Genomic DNA, 19,622 nt, shown 5'->3' with positions numbered 1-19,622 from the left:
AGTTTTAACATTTATTTTTATAAGACTTTTATTTCCATTTTTCTCCATCCTTCCTCTTACTCTTCCCCAGGACAGCAATCTGATATGTTATAAATGTACACACATATTAAACATATTTCTACATTAATCATTTTATGAAAAAAGAATTAAAACAAAATGAAAAGAAACAGGAAAGAAAAAAGTAACCATAAAAAGTAAAAATATTGTTTCTTTTTTAAAAAGAATAAGAAAAAAAATGAATACAAAAGAAAACAAAAAAGAACATTGTCATGTGCCCAGCAGAACATCAGGGAGGATTCAAAATATATAACAACAAATTATATGTTTAAAAAATTACATACATACATATATACATATATATGTATGTGTGTGTATAAGAAGTTACTTTCTTGTAAATTGTTATTTTGTTTTCTGCTGCATACTCTTTTTACTTTATTTTTTCCCTTTTCATCCCCCTCATCACCCTCAAGTAGTCTACAGTTAAGAAAGGATATATTTAGGTATACAGATATAGATATATAAATATACCAACATACATACATACATATACCCCACCACACATACACATACGCATTTTCCCCCTATGGCTGCTGACCTTTCACTTTAATTCTGCTCCTTATTTTGCCTTGTTATTACTTAATCTCTCCCCACCTATGGATCCCTTCCTTGTCTTCTTCCCTCAGTCTTTGCTTCCCCATCGACCTGCTCTCCTCCGTATTTCTTTATAGATTTTGGGATGTGGCTGCCTATTTAACCCATTCCTGGTGTGAGTAGGTTTTCAGAACTACAAACGCTCCCCCCCCCCAAATGCCTCTGTGTCAATTCTTCCCTTGCACCTCATTTGTACAACATAATTACTATTTTTACCTTACTTCTATCCCAAGAAAATATTATGTTTCAATCTGCATTCAGAAAGCATACATCTTTCTCTGTATGTGGATAGTATTCTCCATTATGAGTCTTTTAGAATTGTGTTAGATCATTATATAGCTGAGAAGAGCTGTCTTTCAGGGTTGATTATACATACAATGTTGCTATTACTATATACAATATCTACTGATTCTGCTCACTTCTCTTAGCATCTGTTAAAGCTAGTTTTTTCCAGGATTTTTTGAAATCTGCATATTAATTATTTCTTACATAACAGTAGTTGTCCATTATATTCATATACCACAATTTATTCAGCCCATTCCCAATTGATGGGCATCTACTCAGTTTCCAATTTTTGGCCACCAGAAAGAGAACTGCTATAAGCATTTTTTGTACATGTACATTTGTTTCTACTTTTTGTGAACCTCTTTGAAATACTGACTTAATAAAGGTATTACTGAGTCAAAGAGTAAACAGTTTTACAACCCTTTCAGCATAATTCCAAATTGTTCTACAGAATGGTTGATCAGTTCACAACTCCATTAACAATGCATTAGCATTATAATTTTCCCTCATCCTCTCCAACATTTATTATTTGCCTTTATTACATTGCTGCAATATTAGTCAATCTGATAGGTGGTGTTCCAGAGTTGTTTTAATTTTCACTTCCCTAAATTCGATAGGGAATGTGAAGTTAGGTTACGAGAATTTGAAGAGATCTCAGTGTACAAATAAGAGGGGGGACTGAAAGAGATGAGGTGAGATCTTTCAAGACAATAGTGAAAATCGAGTAAGGCTTCATCTGTTTCAGAGTTTGAGTAGGCCTGAAGGACTTTAAGCATTGAGTCAAGGGCATACTTAAGTCCCCTTCCTGCTATTCTCCCACGACATCAGCGGCTCCCTATTTCAGTCAAATATGGGCAACTATGTACTTATTGGTCAAGTTCAATTTCTTGGGTAGTTCCGGCATTTAGAATGTAAGATCCTCAGCCAATAAGGATGAGGGTCAGTGGTGGGAGGGGGTATTTGCTTTAGAGATTAAAAGTGTTGATCCTGCCCCCAACGGTGCTTCCTCCCTTCGATTGTCTGCTCAATGGGTAGGACGCCCTTAAATGTATAATAAGCTTTGCTTTGCTTCTAGAGATCTCGCCAGCTTTTTTATTAAATGGTGACCCCTTACCATTTCTGGACCACAGAGTCCTGAATGGTGTTTTGGACAAGAGAAACTAAAGAATTAATCCCTAAAGCAAGTAGACAGAAGGCTTTGTTAGAGATCAGTTTAGCCCCTTGATCCCAACCTTTGGGGACATGGTCTAATCTGATATCTAAGTTATCTCAAATTCCTGAGACTCACCCTCTGTAGAGGTCTGCAGCAGTCTCACCTTACCATACCCTGTCAGGAATCTCAGTCATGTCCCTGAGGTTAAATTTTCCCTATAAAATCTACTTATGGGCTATCTCATGGGTGCTGCCTTCCTTTGGTCAGTCTGCCACAGCAGGCACTTTGTCTTGTGGTGTCTTTCCCCTTCTCTTTCCTCTATGCCATGTGGGATCTCCCCTAAATCCACTATGCTGCTTCCCAATCCCATTTCTCCTCTTTACAGCTAACTAACTCTTTTAAGGCATTGAGTCCCTTTCAGGATTTAGCCTGCCAGCTAAGGCCATACCCCAGCTTCATGAGGTATTCCCTTTCTACTGCATAATTGTGAGTTCCACTTGTTTTTCATGTGCTTTCTCACTCTATTTTGTAATTACCATTCCCAGTGTCTATTGTATACCTTCATTTTGTCTGTAATCTATTCCTCTAAATAAATTTACCTTTTGCCAAAAAAAAAAAAATTTCACTTCCCTAATCAATAGTAATTTAGAACATTTTTCTTTATTTAAATATTTTATACATGTATATTAACTTAATACATGTTATACATGTATATTAACTTTTAGCATACATTTTTATGAATTATGTTGAGAGAGAAAAATCAGAATAAAAGGGGAAAACACAAGAAAAGAACCAAAAAAAAACAGAAAAAAGAAGTGAATATAGCATATATTGATTTACATTCAATACCCATAGTTCTCTTTCTGAATGCAGATGGGATTTTCTATCCAGTTTATTGGTATTGCTTTCATTCACTGAATCACTAAGAAGAACCAAGTCTTTCATAGTTGGTCATTATACATTCTTGCTTTAACTGTATACAATGTATTTCTGGTTCTGCTTATTTCACTCAGCATCAAATCATATAAATCTTTCTAGACCTTTCTAAAATCAGCTTGTTTATCATTTTTTATAGTGCAAAAATATTGCATCGCATTCATATACCACAAGTGATTGAGCCATTCTCCATTTGATGGACAAATACTCATTTTCCAATTCTTTGCTACCATAAAAAGAGCATCTACAAACATTTTTGCACATGTGGGTCTTTTCCCCTTCTTTATGATTTCCTTGGGACCCAGACCTAGTATTGGCACTGCTAGGTCAAAGAGTATGCACAGTTTTATAGTCTTTTGGGCATAGTTCCAAATTGCTCTCCAGAATGGTTGAATAAGTTCCCAACTCCACCAACAATGAATTAATGCCCCAGTTTTCCCACTCCTCCAACATTTATCATTATTTTTTCCTGTCATCTTAGTTAATCTGAGAGATATAAGATGGTACCTCAGAGTTGTTTTATTTTGAAATTCTCTAATCAAGAGTAATTTAGATCATGTTTTCATATAACTTTAGATGTCTTTGATTTCTTCATTGAAAATGGCCTATTCACATTCTTTGATCATTTATCAATTGGGGAATGACTTGAATTCTTATAAATTTGACTCCATTTTTTGTATATTTTAGAAATAAAGTCTTTATCAGAAACACTAGCTATAAAGATTGTTTCCCAGATTTCTGCATCATTACCATTTTTCAACCAGCTGTCACTATGGAAGGGAGGCCAGTTTGTTTGAAACAGCAATGTACCATGAAGGAAAGAAAGTATTTGCTAGGCAGGTCAGACCACCACTACTGCCTTCACCTCTATGACCCTGATAGATACCGCCCAGGAGTCTGAATGAAAGAGCTCTGGGAATAGCAGTGCTTCTGGCCTAGTGGCCACAATCTCATCCTGAGAAGATGCAGCCTGCAAGCCTGTTCCTGAAAGTGCTAAAACTATAGATAGTGCAAATTCAGAAAATAAAGTTTTTGTTACCAAAATCATTGGTATTGTCAGATGGTTCAAAATCCAATACTGATATGATTTTATCAGTTAAAATAACAATAAAGAGGAGATATTACTATCTGTTTTGTTATAGAACCCTAAAGATCATGGAGCCTTTCAATTTGGCCTGTAATCATAACTTTCCAGATATGTGATCTCTTCCATTAGATTGTGAGCTCCTTAAGAACAGAAATTGACTTTTCTACTTGTACCTCTAGCAATTAGTAGTGTTGTTGTTGTACAATAGTAAGCTTTTAAGAATGCTTCATATTTTCTTTCTGTCTCTCTTTGTATGTCTATCTCTTCTCTGTATTTCTGTCTGTCTCTGTCTCTGTTTCTCTTTCTCCATCTATCTATCTCTCTGTGTCTCTTTCTGATTCCATCATCACTTTGCTACCTACCATAACATGTAGTATCTTACCCTGTAACTAGTCTTGTATATACTCTCCCTTTCACAGCAAAATTTCTAGAACTCCCCATTCCTTCATAATTTGTCTTTCAAAGCCACTACTGGAAACTACTGAGTGTATAAAATATTTAGGAATCTATCTGCCAAGGGAAAATCAGAAACTTTATGAGCAAAACTATAAAACGTTTTCCACACAAATTAAGCCTGATCTAACCAACTGGAAAAATATTAAATGCTCTTGGATTGGGCGAGCAAATATAATAAAGATGACAATACTACCTAAACTAATCTATTTATTTAGCACTATACCAATCAGACTCCCAAAAAACTATTTTGATGACCTAGAAAAAATAACAACAAAGTTCATATGGAAAAACAAAAGGTCAAGTATTTCAAGGGAATTAATGAAAAAAAAAATCAAATGAAGGTGGCCTAGCTGTACCAGATCTAAAATCTTATAAAGCAGCAGTTACTAAAACCGTCTGGTATTGGCTAAGAAATAGACTAGTTGATCAATGGAATAGGTTAGGTTCAAAGGAGAAAACAGCCAATAACTTTAATAATATAGTGTTTGACAAACCCAAAGACCCCAGTTTTGGGGATAAGAATGCATTATTTGACAAAAATTGCTGGGAAAATTGGAAATTAGTATGGCAGAAACTAGGCATTGACCCACACTTAATACCGTACACCAAGATAAGGTCAAAATGGGTTCATGACCTAGGCATAAAGAATGAGATTATAAATAAATTGGAAGAGCATAGGATAGTTTACCTCGCAGACCTGTGGAAGAGGGAGGAATTTATGACCAAAGAAGAACTAGAGATCACTATTGACCACAAAATAGAAAATTTTGATTATATCAAATTGAAAAGTTTTTGTACAAACAAAACAAATACAGACAAGATTAGAAGGGAAACAATAAACTGGGAAAACATTTTTACAATCAAAGGTTCTGATAAAGGCCTCATTTCCAAAATATATAGAGAATTGACTCTAATTTATAAGAAATCAAGCCATTCTCCAATTGATAAATGGTCAAAGGATGTGAACAGACAATTCTCAATGAAGAAATTAAAACTATTTAAAGACGTATGAAAATATGCTCCAAATGATTATTAATCAGAGAAATGCAGATTAAGACAATTCTGAGATACCACTACATACCTGTCAGATTGGCTAGAATGACAGGGAAAGATAATGGGGAATGTTGGAGGGGATGTGGGAAAACAGGGACACTGATACATTGTTGGTGGAATTGTGAACACATCCAGCCATTCTGGAGAGCAATTTGAAACTACACTCAAAAAGTTATCAAACTGTGCATACCCTTTGATCCAGCAGTGTTTCTATTGGGCTTATACCCCAAAGAGATACTAAAGAAAGGAAAGGGACCTGTATGTGCCAAAATGTTTGTGGCAGCCCTGTTTGTAGTGGTTAAAAGCTGGAAAATGAATGGATGCCCATAAATTGGAGAACGGTTGAGTAAATTGTGGTATATGAATGTTATGGAATATTATTGTTCTGTAAGGAATGACCAGCAGGATGAATACAGAGAGGACTGGCGAGACTTACATGAACTGATGCTAAGTGAAATGAGCAGAACCAGGAGATCATTATATACCCCAACAACGATACTGTTTGAGGATGTATTCTGATGGAAATGGATCTCTTCGATAAAGAGAGCTAATTCAGTTTCAATTGATCAAGGATGGACAGAAGCAGCTACACCCAAAGAAAGAACACTGGGAAATGAATATAAACTGCTTGCATTTTTCTTTTTCTTCCCGGGTTATTATACCTTCTGAATCCAATTCTCCCTGTGCAACAAGAGAACTGTTTGGTTCTGCACACATATATTGTATCTAGGATATACTGTAACCTATTCAACATGTAAAGGACTGCTTGCCATCTGGGGGAGGGGGTAGAGGGAGGAAGAGGAAAAATCGGAACAGAAGTGAGTGCAAGGGATAATGCTGTAAAAAATTACCCTGGCATGGGTTCCGTCAATAAAAAGTTATTAAAAAAAAAAAAAAGAAAAAAAAGTCACTACTGAAATTGTTCTAAAGGTCAACAATGGCTTGTTAGTTATTCATTCTGATGGGTCTTCTCTCAGACCTCAGCTCCCTTGACCTTTCTGGGATGCCAAACATTGCTGACAGTCCCCTTCTCTTGGATACTTTTTTCTTCTTGGCTTCCATGTTCTCGTCTCTCCAAGTTGTTCCCCTAAGCTTATGTCTATACTTATTCAGTACCAATCAAGAGCTTTTTATCTTTCTTCCTCTCTCTTCAAAGTCAGTGCCTCCCTGCCCAACCCTTCATCACTTCTATTCCAGACTATTGCAATAGAATATTACCGTTGTTTTTGTTTTTGTTTTCCTATTTCCAGTCCACCTGCTATTCAATTCATCAACCTATGGTTGCTAAAATAAATTTCCTAAGATGATCATACTTCTGTTCAAAAACTTTTAGCAGTTCCCTGCTGCCCCCAGAAGAAAATACAAATTTCTTAGCCTGGTATATCAATTCCTCCATAATCTGTTGCAGAATTATTTGTGCTGCCTTTTTTAAAACTGATATCATCTCTCTTTATATTGCCTATATTTACTTTAGACTCCTTCTCCTCATCCCCTGCCAAAAAGTCAAACTTTATAACAAAGATTTTTTGAAGATTTTAAAATCTCAACAAAATCAATTGATATATCAAAAAATATCTGACTTTCATGCAGTGTTCCACACTTAAACACCTCCTTCTTTCAAACCATAGGGCAGAGGAGGTATCTTCTTCTTTGAGACCAATCTTGGTCATCATAATTTAGCAATATTTATTTTTCATTATTTTGTAGTTCTTTACATTGTTGGATTTGATTATTTCCTTTTGCATCAGTTCATCAGTCTTTCCACGATTCTCTATATTCATCATGTTCTTTATTTCTTACAGCACAGTAATATTCCATTATATTCATGTGGGACTATTTATTTAGCCCTTTCCCAGTCAGTGGATATCTTATTTGTTTCTAGCACTTCACTAACACAAAAAGCAATAGCATAAATATTCTGGTACATACAGAGACTTTCTTTCTGTCAATGACCTTTTAGGGGATATAAATATAATCTCAGGGTCAAAGGGGAAGGCATGGCAAGGATGACCTAGGGTTGACAATTTGGCCACTTTATTTGCATAATTCAACTTACTGTAGAAAATGGCTTTGCCAATTCTGAGCTCTACTAATAATATGTTAATGCACCTCTTTTTTTCTTAACTTTACCAATATTGATCACTCCCTTCTTTGATCATCTTTGCCATTTTTCTAGGCGTATGGTAAAACGTTGGGATTTTTTATTTGCATTTTGTTTATAATTAGTGATTTACAGCTCTCTTTTAGATGGATGTTCATCATTTATAATTCCTCTCTTGAGAATTGTTTGTTTTTAATAAGAGTTTAACCATTCCTTTCCCCATTTATTTCATTTAAATGACTCCCCTCCATTTAAAATGAACTATTAGCTGTTCCCTGAACTTAACATGCTATTTCCTACTTCCTATGTTGATGCATTTTCTTCCCTCTATCTTGTTTTTTTCTTTGTCTCTCTTCTCTCTCTCTAACTTCTTCTTTCTCTCCCTCTCCCACACAAACACACAAATACACACATATCATTCTGCTTGAGTTCCTAGCATATTGTCTTGCACATAGCAAGCACTCAATAAATATTTCATGCAAATTAAATTAGGACATTTTTTTCATCCTTTTGTGAAATTCTCTGTTTGAAAGTCCTACAAAATGACTGAAGTTTCCTAGTTTCATATATCTCACCATTAAAGTGATAAAGAGATATTCTCTTGTGAGAATACCCAATAATTCATGGAAAATCCTCTCTAGTATTTTTCATTTCTCTCCTGCTTTGCACAACATGTGCTGTTTGTTGAAACTGAGAATGGAAAATTAGAATAAATACTTACTTTAATTGTTCCCCTAATCTTTACTTGTCATCAGTATCAATCCCAATTTTGCCACAAGGATCATGTTCTAATGCATTAGTTATATACTTGTTCTTTGAATTAGGGCAAGACAGGCTACTGTTTCTTGGAATTTCCCCATAGCCTTCAGTCCTTTAGTGTTGTTTTGAGAATCATGACATATGAAATTCTTCTTCAATTTTGTTAATTCTAAAATCCTCAACTCTGACTCATAGAATGCCTTTACTATAAAAATGTCCTCCCTGTGACTAAAACTTAGATACTCTGTCTTCTATGGAAAACAAGCTTTTTGATAGAATTTTTAGGTAGAATTCAATAGCTCAACAAGTTTTGTTATGGTCTATGAAATAAACTGTTCATATAATCCCAAGAATCTGCATGAGGCAGTGATGAGGTGAATTCCCAACATCTTCACTGGAAAGTTTATAGATAACTTAACACCAGGATGAAAAATTGTATTGACACAGGTATCAGAACTTCTCCTAGTGGCTTTTTGGTCCTCAAATTTGCTACTAATCTGTCTTTAGATAGAAAGGATTAACTATTAAGGAAGCAAAATTAATTCATGAGTTAATACAACTGCTTCTGGAGGTATTAAAGAATTCTCTAAAACTCCTTATCAGCTGACTTCCTACAAATATATAAGATTTAAAAGGACATGAGATGAACTATTTGAAGAAATGTTAACAATATGAATGGGAACATTTTAACTCTAAATAGCATCTTTCAATAAGAATGTTGCCTTTTAACACCAATCTTAAAAATTCACACATACATACATAGACACATACACACTCACCTGGATTTTTACAACAATACTATGATTTTGGGTTTCAAGCTAACAGTATTCCAGGTATGAATGGCCTTATTCTCCCCCTTAATTTTTCTGTCTGTGTTTTAGAAATTGGAGACTTTGTGAATGAAAAGGAAAAGTCTAGGAGAGTTCCAGTTTGTGAGAGTTTCATTGACAGACATCCTAGTGATTGTGGATTTTTAGTTATTGTGCGTTTTTAGTGTATTCTGCCCTCAAAAATGCTGCCATTCAAGCCCTCAACGTGCTAGGTATGAATGGATACTTCCTAAAAGCAAAAAACATAAGGACATTTTAAACACTTTCACTGCCATTCTTAATTTTTTTTGATCCTCCCAGAAGCTCTGTGAGAGAAATAGGATTTGCCTTATTATAAACATTTTAAATAGAATGGATATTTTTGATTTGGTCAAATGCATTATGGTTTTAAATATATATAATCCATTTGCTAATCAACATGTCAGCAAGTATATCTGTCCATTACTCTTAATATAAGAATCATGAAATCCTAAAGTAAGTGACATCAGAAGTGATCTAATGCATTCCAATTTTATCCTCTTGGCAATTTCCCCATTGGATGGTAGTATAATTTGTGCTCAAACCTATCCAATTACAGAGTACTCACTACTTCATAAAGCATCACAAAATCTTACATAAAAATTAGAAATCATCTTGTTCCTCTTCTAACTAAACTAACTAAAATATGAATTCCCTCTAAAGCATTTCAAAAAGTTAGCCACTCTTACTTTAAAATTACCCATTGAAAACCAACCCTTTCAAGGCAGCTCTTCTATTCCCCAAAATCTCTTAATCTAGACTGCATAATGCAGTGAATTGAGAGCTAGCATTGAAACCAGGAAGACCTAGATTCCCATGTCTATTCCATACTACCGTGTTACCTTGAATAAATTATTTATACTCTCAGTGCTTTGGGTCAGGACTTCTTAAACTTTTCCTACTCTCCACCCTTTTTAGCCCAAGAAAATTTTACATGAGCCTGTCTTGAATTTGAGCCATTCTGGCACGCACAGTGAAAAGTACACATATTGTATATTCAGAAGCAAGACTGCAATAAAGTTACATGATTCAATACAGGCAAGCACTGCCAGAAACACCTCAGATTCATTAGGCATCTGACTTTGAATTACTTTTTAGTCATTGAATTCAGAAATCCTTTAATGATGACAAATTTTTCACAACTCCACATTCAGTTAAGCAACTTTATATGGGCTTGTGACCTATGGTTTAAAGAGCTTTGTTCTAGACCAAAGATATTGAAAGTCACAAAGAGAGGACTTCCAGAATGCAGCAGGAACCAGATTAAAATATAATTGGGAAATATTTAACAAAATTAATAAAATATACAACATAGATAACATAAAGATGTAATTTTCTAAGTCAAAATTTGTCCAGAAAATATGTTTCTATTTAAGTATGACATCTTTGTTAGGCAACTCTAAAACTGTAACTTAAATGGAAAGGGCTGAGGTACATTGAATAGGGAATTTCCTTACCTAATAGCTTCCTTTACTAATGAAATGACACATGTAGTATGTATTTCTCTCTTAAGATCCTATTCCTTTAAACAGGAAAAGGAAATGAAATAAGCCATTTTCAAATGAAGAGATACAAAGTCTAAAACATATAAAATTGCTCTAAATCATCTTGTTGATAGTAATATTGAGTCATTTCAGTCATATCTGACTCTTTATGACCTAGCTTGGAATTTTCTTGGCAAAGATTGAAGTAGTTTTCCATTTCCTTCTCCATCCCATTTTATAGACAAGGAACTGAGGCAAACAGCATTAAGTGCCATATAGTATCTGAGGTTGTATTTGAACTCATGAAAATGAGTTATCCTGATTGCAAGCTTAATGCTCTATCTACTGTGCCACCTAGCTGCAATCTAAATCACCACTAATAAAAGAAATGAAAATCAAAACAAGTCTAAGCTTTCATCTCACAGCCAGCAAATTGACAAAGATCACAAAATATGGCAATAGTCAAAGTCGGAGGGACTGTGAAAAGGCAGACATAATAATACCTTGCTGATAGAGCTGTGAATTGAATAAATCATTTTAGCATTCTGCTTAACAAATGAGTAAAACATCCATATCTCTTTCATTCAGAGATCCCAGTGCTCAGGATATACTACCAAAATGACAAAGGAAGAAAAGAAATCCCACATATACCAACATATTCACAACAGCATGTTTTATGGTATCAAAGAACTTTAAACAAAGTAAATATCTATAGCTAAAAGCTTCTAAATTAATTGCAACATGTTAGTAAATTCTTCAATAATAATCTCTGGAGCTCAAAAATATTTTTTCCAATAAAGATCTTCCATGAACTGAGTCAAAGTATGATTCTCTGCACCTGCTCTTCATTGGTCTAGTTCTTTTCTCTGGAGCAAAGAAAGCATATAATCCATTTTTCTATGATAGCTTCTCAGACATGTCAATACTAATCCTGCTCTTCCTGACTTTTGTTTGACCAGAAATTTTCATTGTCTATGTTGAAGGGCAAAACTACAACCTTCCTCTGAGCAAGGGTTCTACATGGGAATTCAGGCCTTCAGAAGTCTTGGTGGGGTCAAAGAAAATAATGGACAGTGAAAAAATCTTACACAAGGAAGGGGTTTAGTGATGGTATAAAAGGTATCATTATCATTCTCACCCTCTTTCCTGAAACAGTGAGTTTTTCTCTTCCTGAAAAGAAACCATAGCTCAGTGTGGCATTTAGAGCGTTGGAAGGAGATGGCATTGGTGGCAATATCTGAAGATGAATGGCCATAATACCATAGCTGTATTAAACTGTCATAAGCAATATTCCCATCAGGCCTGCAGATAAAATACTGACTTAAAGCAATGCCATGCTACTGAGTTCAAGACCCTAAATTATGCCTGGGGTTGGCCTGTTGTTAGAGAGGAAAGATGAATGCCAAGGCATTAACCACACCATCTGAAGCTATCAAAAATGTCAGAAGAGATAAAGAATGCTGATGTAGACCTGCATTTCAAACTTATATATTAAAAATGTATCAGAACATGAGGCAGGGAGAGTTAGTGGATTACTACTTGTTTCAGTTTTCTACAATAATAATATTAGCTTACATTTGTATAGTACTTTAGAGTTTACAACATGGTTTTTAACAATAGTGCTGCAAAGTAGATAAAATAAGTATTGTTCTTATTATTTTATTAATAAAGTACCACAAACTCAAAAAAATAATGTGACTTGCTGAAGACTCCACAGCTAACAAGATGCGGTGTCAAGAACTCAGAACTCTTCACTCTGCGCTGACCTTTTTGAAATCCAATTAATGATTTCATTAAAAACGGAAGGATGCTTTTTTTTTTGTTTTTCCAGATCAGAAAGCAAAAAAAAAGAAAAGAAAAGAAAAGAAAAAAGAAAACAGAATTATTTGTTGTCTTCAATAAGTGAGTAACATCTCTAAACTGAGTTTGGGGTTTTCTATTCAGTGAGACAGGTATCCTTGAATTATGCATAATCACATAAGTACAAATTCAGGGTTTCACAATTTAGATTCAACTTACCTTCCTATCCTTATTTCATATTATGATCTTTCTTGGACATTACATTTCAGTCAAACTGAACAATTTGCCATCTATGCTTTCATATTGCCTGTGCTTGCCTCCATTCACATCTAAGTTCATACCATCCCCTATGTTTTGACTGTTTGTCTCCCATCTCCCTGTGAAAATCTTATCCATTATCACAACATAGTATTTTCATTTTTTGTTGTTGTTAACTTGAATTTTCTTTTCTTTCTCATTTTTCTCTTTTTGATCTGATTTTTCTTGTGTAGCATTATAATTGTGGAAATATATAAGAAGAATCATACCTGTATAACATATATTGGATTATTTGCCATCTAGAGGAAGGGAGGGAGAAAACAAATTTGGAACGCAAGGTCTTGCAAGAATGAATGGTGAAAACTATCTATACATATGTTTTAAAAATAAAAAGCTTTATAAAAAGGAAAACCTTATCCATTCTACACAACTCTGTTTAGAGCTTTCTCTTCCTTTACAACTTGCATTATGTCCCAGATAGAAGTGATCATAGGACCATATGGTATAAGACCTAAAGAAACAGATCATACTTTGGGTCCAAAAATATTTGAAATGGTTTCATTAAAACTGGTTCTTTTCTTAAGTACAGGAAAGAAAGAAGTCTAAGAAGATTAAAGGAGAAGAAAGGATCAAAGAAACTTCTACCTGCCTGTAGAATAACTTTGTTTTATCTTGCCATTAGTAAAAGTATAAAGCTAATGACAGATTTCATCATCATGAAGGCTCATAAAAACTAGGAATCGGAAAAAAAATCACATTGAATAATATCAAGTAGTGTAGGAGAGAGATGAATTTACAAGTTAGATATATTAATTCTGTATTGGAATTGCCAGGGGGTGAGTGATCATGAAGCTGAAATAATTGCTAATTAAATTTGGGCAAAATGGGCAAAAAGCCAGGTGAGTGTCCCTGCCTTCCAATGGGTCACCCATTGACTATCATTCTGGGCCCTGATTAAATTTTACAAAATGATTAAGTGATTAAACTTTGAGTCACTCTGAAATAAACCATAGCTCATCAGCACTAAGCCATAGTTCACCATTCATTACAGACTCTCTCCTTTAACAGGGAATTCATTTGGGCTGAAGGTAGGAGTGGGACAGCTACAGCAGAAAAGAGTTGAACAAGTCTACTTCTCTGAAACTAGCATTTTTTGTAGACATAACACAACATATCAGAATTTGGTTTTATAGAATCTTTAATTAATCCAAGTGATATTATAGATTTCTAAGAGTAGATCCATAAAAGAAACAGATTTTTCCACAGTTAGAAAATAATACAATGATTGGAAACACCATGATGTTCAGGGTCTTAATACAGCTGGGGCTCAAGGAATAGTTCTGATCATAGTTGAACTTTGGTACCTTAGAAGAGGGGTAGAACAGGTATACAATGGATTTTCTAAAAGTTTAATGAGATTTTGTTGTAAGATGCTTTGGGGAAGAAAAATGGAATCAAAAGACCTGGATATGAGATATAGTTTCACCATTTAACTCACTACAGGATCAGGAATGAATCACAATCATTCTGAGACTCAATTTCATCATATGCAAAATAGATACAATTTTGAATCTTTTATGACCTACTCTTGCAAGAAGATACTCTGTAAACCATACAACGTAATAGAAATAATGGTATTATCATCACTTGTCATTTTATTATTGTTAACAATAAAAATTAAAATGAAGTCAAGAAGTAATTCTTTTACATCAATAAGAAAGGTTTGGAAAGGAAACTATAAATTTATTATATAGTAAAAAGTTCCCAAATCTAATCTATGGAGAGCCATTGAATTTATTTTCAACCATTTCAGATGGAGGTTAGGAATACTTAGTGATAAGAAATCTTGATTCAAAGTCATAGGACCTGGTTTCAAACCTCAGTTCTGGTGCTTCTTATCTGTGTGACCATAGAAAAGTCACTTGACCTCACTGGACCTCAGTTTCCTCATCTTTTAAAAAGAGAATGTTAGAGTAAGGTTCCTTCCAGTTCTTTATCTATGATCCTATGATAGGATCATAGTTATAACTCAAATGCATTATGGTAACGAAGCCCTTTCCTCACAATAACATACTTCATTAAATTGTATATCATGACCTCATTTTACAAATGAGAAAATTAAGACTAAAATATTTCAGGCCTCTCAAGCACAGTCACACACTAAGTGGAAAAGTCAGGATTGGAGTTTAGAGCTCTTAACTATGAAACTGCTTCTCCTTACAATGCACCACAATGCCTAGAGTGACCATGAAGAAGTAGCCTAGCTGAAAGCTTAATATATCAGACAGGTAGGCCAGACCTTTGATAGCCTTTAATAATTCTTCTATTATGTTTTTGCATAATTTTTAAAAAATCATTTTATCTCTTTGTGGCACTATTGGAAAAGTCAGTAGTGAGTGGAAATGAAGGAGAAGAAGGGTTAGACTGGGAAAACATGTCCATGGTATCACATTCCTGATGTCATGCACCCCTTCAAAAAAGGATAAACAACAGCAGTGGCAAGGACATTCTGATGGGGGTTCCTAGATGAGAATGTGCCCAGTGGGATATAAACTGAGATGAGTAGTCCACTCCAGCCAGCAGCTAGTTGTCTTTTAACCTTAACCACAATAAAACCAATGATTTTGCCAAAAGTGCCACTCCACCACCCCCCATTATTTATTCTTAAGTCCCAGAACCTGGAGTTTAAACATATTTACTAGTCATCTTGATGTGGTTAGTGGCAATGAAGAGAGTTGTAAGAATTGAGGTTGGTGCAGGTGCAGGTCCAAGAATTCAGGAACCCAAAAAATGACAGAATGACATTTGATGAATGACAGAAAGGAAAGTTTAATGTTGACTAAGAAGGGGCTCTCTTAGCAGGCAAATTCCTAATGAGGAATTTTGCAAAGAGTGCATAAACAGACTCCTGTTTTATGAGCAAATCTTGGCTAGGGGCTGGGGGCGGGGGGGAGGAAGGGGGATAGTTTGAGCTTATTGTCAGACCAAGATCTCCAATTCAATGAAATCATTTTGAAGGCTTTTTCCCAGAGTCTGGAATTTCTTGAAGAGGATCCAGGTCATCCCTAAAAGATCAATGGAGGGTGATTTGACCAAGATCTCCAATTGAATGATGCCACTTAACTTGGGAAGGGCTTGTCTGGGAAAGTATGCTTTTTCCCACATTTTTTGGAGTCTGAGACCCTGAATCTAGTTTCAGGGTTCACTCCCATCAATCTGACTGATTTAATGTATTTCTTTATTACCAGCAGAGGTAACAAACCAACATTCTACAATCTGAGGGATTTCTGACTCTCGTTATACCATCTTATTTCTTTTCTTATTATTATTCAGTTGAAGAATACACTTAGCTTCAATCAATATTCCTCCCACCCCTTCCTTTCACAGATTCCCTACCTACAATGCTTCTGTTCTCTATCTCTCTCTCTCTCTTCTTTCAACTTTTTCCCTCCCTCTAATTCTTTAAAATCTCTTCAATATAACACATTCATTTTCTCCATCATTTCTTTTTAGCACCTGGATTTTTAAAAGAAATTTTCTCACCACATAATAAAGAAAAATTCTAAACTAGATAGGCAGCAGAATACAATGAAAGGAACATTGAATTTCCTATTCAAGAAGAAAATTGTGTTTTGGTCCCGGCTCAAGTATAATCCTCCCCACGATTTGGGGCAAACAAATATATCTTTACTCAGATAACATTTCCTCTTCTGCAAAAAGATAGGGTTGAACTAAATGATATATAAAGACCTCTTCCATTCTCACATTCTTTATTCTAATGTCCCTTCTAACTCTGATAGTCTACGTTAAAAGATCTCTTCCAATTTTATACCCTAGACTATCCCCCACCTAGAGAAAGAGTAGGTGGTTAAACATACTGGATGATTGCTTATCAGCAATGTTGAAGAGGAAATTCATCAGTCACGAAGGGACTAGACTAGTTGATTTTTGAGCTCCAATTAAGCCCTTAGATTCTGGGAGACAGTCTCTGTGTTTCATTATTCCCATTATTACACTTGGGGTAGAGGGGGATGGTTAAGAAACCTTCTTTGCAGATGAGGGAAATTCTCCAAGAACAGCTCTCCAATGACAGACGCTGTAGCAATGAGGATAAGAAAGAACACAAGTGTGTTGTGGAGGAGGAAAAACGCAATTCAGTTCCAAAAAGGATGATCTTTCAGCTGAAGTGAGAATTCAAAAGTCATGCCTAAGAGACAATTGGACTGAGCACCCTGAAGCTTACTCCAGTGGGCTGATGAAGAGGGCAAATGAACACATTTCAATTCCTACAGCAACTGGCCATCCCTCTTTCACTAAATCACCTTGCATTGTTATTTATCTAGAAATTATACTTGATTGCTAAATGAGTGTGTAGATAGTGATGTCTCTTCCTTGATTTGCTCATGACTAGTGACAACCAGGCATTTAATAACTATCAAAAAGGATACTGTATTCAAGGGGATAGATTTCAGTAAAGATTGAATTAGGCACTGTGGTCAGACCACTTACTGAGCAAGGAAGCATTTTGTTCTAGCAAATAAAATCGCTGTTGTGAAGAAAAAAACAGAATTTCAAATAAATAACTTAAAAGGTTTTTCCCAAATTCAACAACTGGGTCTGTATAAGTAAGCAAACTTACCTGTGTCTTAACACACGCAAGCTGCCATTCTATTGCTTTTCTTTTGAGCCATTTCCATTGTGATAATCTAGAATCACTCCTCCTAAAAAATTTTCTCCAATTATTTCTAACATTTCCCCCCAGAATCATACAATCTTAAAACGGGAAGAGAGCTCAAGGGTCATTTAGTCCAATTCTTATTGGAAACAATAATAAAATCCTGACATATACTGATTCATTTTTCTATTAATCCTATGACTTTATTTTTTTTATTTGACAATTATTTATTCTCTCTGTCCTAACACTTCCCACACCCATACTAAAGAAGAACAAAATTCCTTGCAACAAATAAGCATAGCCAAGCAAAATAAATTCCCTCACTGACCAATATCCCTACCCCTAAAAAAGTATGTGCTATTCTGCATCTTGAATCCATTACCACTCTGTCAAGAAGTGGATAGCAGGCTTCATCATCAGTGTTTTGGAATCATGGTTGACCACTGTATTCATCAGAATTAGATAAGTTTTAACTAACACTTATATAGTACTCTAAGGTTTACAAAACATTTAACATGTGTCATTTCATTTTATCCTTATAAAAAGTGCTATTAATACTCTCATTTTACAGATGGGGAAACCAGGGCAGATTGAGGTTCAGTGATTTGCCTGAGATCAAAAATGTTATTAAGTGCATAAGGGAGGATTTGAACTTAGCTTTTCCTGACTCCAAGTTCTATGCTCTTTCTATTCTACCACCTAACTGCATCTTTTTTAATAATAGCTTTTTATTTTCAAAATATATGCAAAGATGGTTTTCAACATTCATGCTTATGCAAAACCTTGTGTTCCAAAAAAATTTACCTCCCTTCCCCATATCCCTTCCCATAGACATCAAGTAATCCAATATATGTTAAAAATGTGGAATTCTTATATATACATACATACATATATGTATATATATACATATATATATATTCCTACATTTATCATGCTACACAAGAAAAATCAGATCAAAAAGGAAAAAAAATGAGAAAGAGAAAAAAACAAGCAAACAACAACAAAGGTGAAAATAATATGTTGGAATCCACATTCAGGTGCTATAGTCCTCTCTCTAGATACAGGTGTTTCTCTCTATCACAAGTCTATTGGAACTGGCCTGAATCATCTCATTGTTGAAAAGACCCAAGTCCATCAAAGTTGATTATCATATAATACTGTTGCCAGGTACAGTGATAGCTGGTTCTGCTCATTTCTTTTAGCATTAGTTCATGTAAGTCTCTCCAGGCCTTTCTGAAATCATCCTGTTGATCATTTCTTACAGAACAATAATATTCCATAACATTCATATACCATAACTTATCCAGCCATTCCCCAAATGATGGACATCCACTCTGTTTCCAGTTACTTGGCCCTACAAAAAGAGTTGCTACAAACATTTTTGCACATGTGGATCCTTTTCCCTTTTTTATGATCTTTTTGTGGGGATACAGGCCCAGTAAAGTCACTGCTAGATCAAAGGGTATACACAGTTTCATACTTATTAAGGCATAGTTCCAAATTGCTCTCCAGAATGGTCGGATCAGTTCACAACTCCACCAACAATGAATTAGTTTCCCAGTTTTCCCACATCCCTATCAACATTTACCATTATCTTTTCCTGTCTTAGTCAATTTGAGCAGTGTATAATGGTACCTCAGAGTTATCTTAATTAACACAAATTAACATAATGGTGATTATAAGTATTTTATATGACTAGAAATGGTTTTAATTTCATTTGAAAATTATTTAATTTCATTTGAAAATTATTTATTCATATCCTTTGACCATTTATCAATTAGAGAATGGCTTGTATTCTTATAAATTTGAGTCAATTCTCTATATATTTTAGAAATGAGGGCTTTAGCAGAACCCTTGGATATTAAATTTTTCTCCAGTTTTCTGCTTCCCTTCTAATCTTGTGTGCATTGGTGCTGTTTGTAAAAAAAAAATTTAATTTAATATAATCAAAATTATCCATTTTTCATTTCATAATGTACTCTAGTTCTCCTTTAGCCACAAGTACTTTCCTTCTTCACAAATCTGAGAGGTAGACTATCTTCTGTTCTTCTAATTTGCTTATAGTATCACTCTTTA

General features: G+C 34.8%; 1 long non-coding RNA gene across 2 annotated transcripts in view; it reads left to right on the top strand.

The window, feature by feature from the left end:
• The window catches only part of LOC127546645 (uncharacterized), a 74,139-nt gene extending 59,585 nt beyond the window's left edge, over positions 1-14,554 (top strand). The window contains exons 2-3 of one of the 2 annotated variants that reach the window (XR_007950038.1): positions 12,645-12,715; positions 13,461-14,554. This is a non-coding gene — a long non-coding RNA (uncharacterized LOC127546645). Of the gene's footprint in view, positions 1-12,644; positions 12,716-13,455 lie in introns of both variants that reach the window. The other variant, XR_007950037.1, reaches the window with a different exon arrangement.
• The last annotated feature ends 5,068 nt before the right edge of the window (positions 14,555-19,622 follow it).

The sequence above is a fragment of the Antechinus flavipes genome, chromosome 2 (genome assembly GCF_016432865.1).
Source record: "Antechinus flavipes isolate AdamAnt ecotype Samford, QLD, Australia chromosome 2, AdamAnt_v2, whole genome shotgun sequence".
Lineage (NCBI taxonomy): Eukaryota > Metazoa > Chordata > Mammalia > Dasyuromorphia > Dasyuridae > Antechinus > Antechinus flavipes.
The sequence above is the reverse complement of the archived record's forward strand: the minus strand, read 5'-3'. Positions and strand labels throughout refer to the sequence as shown.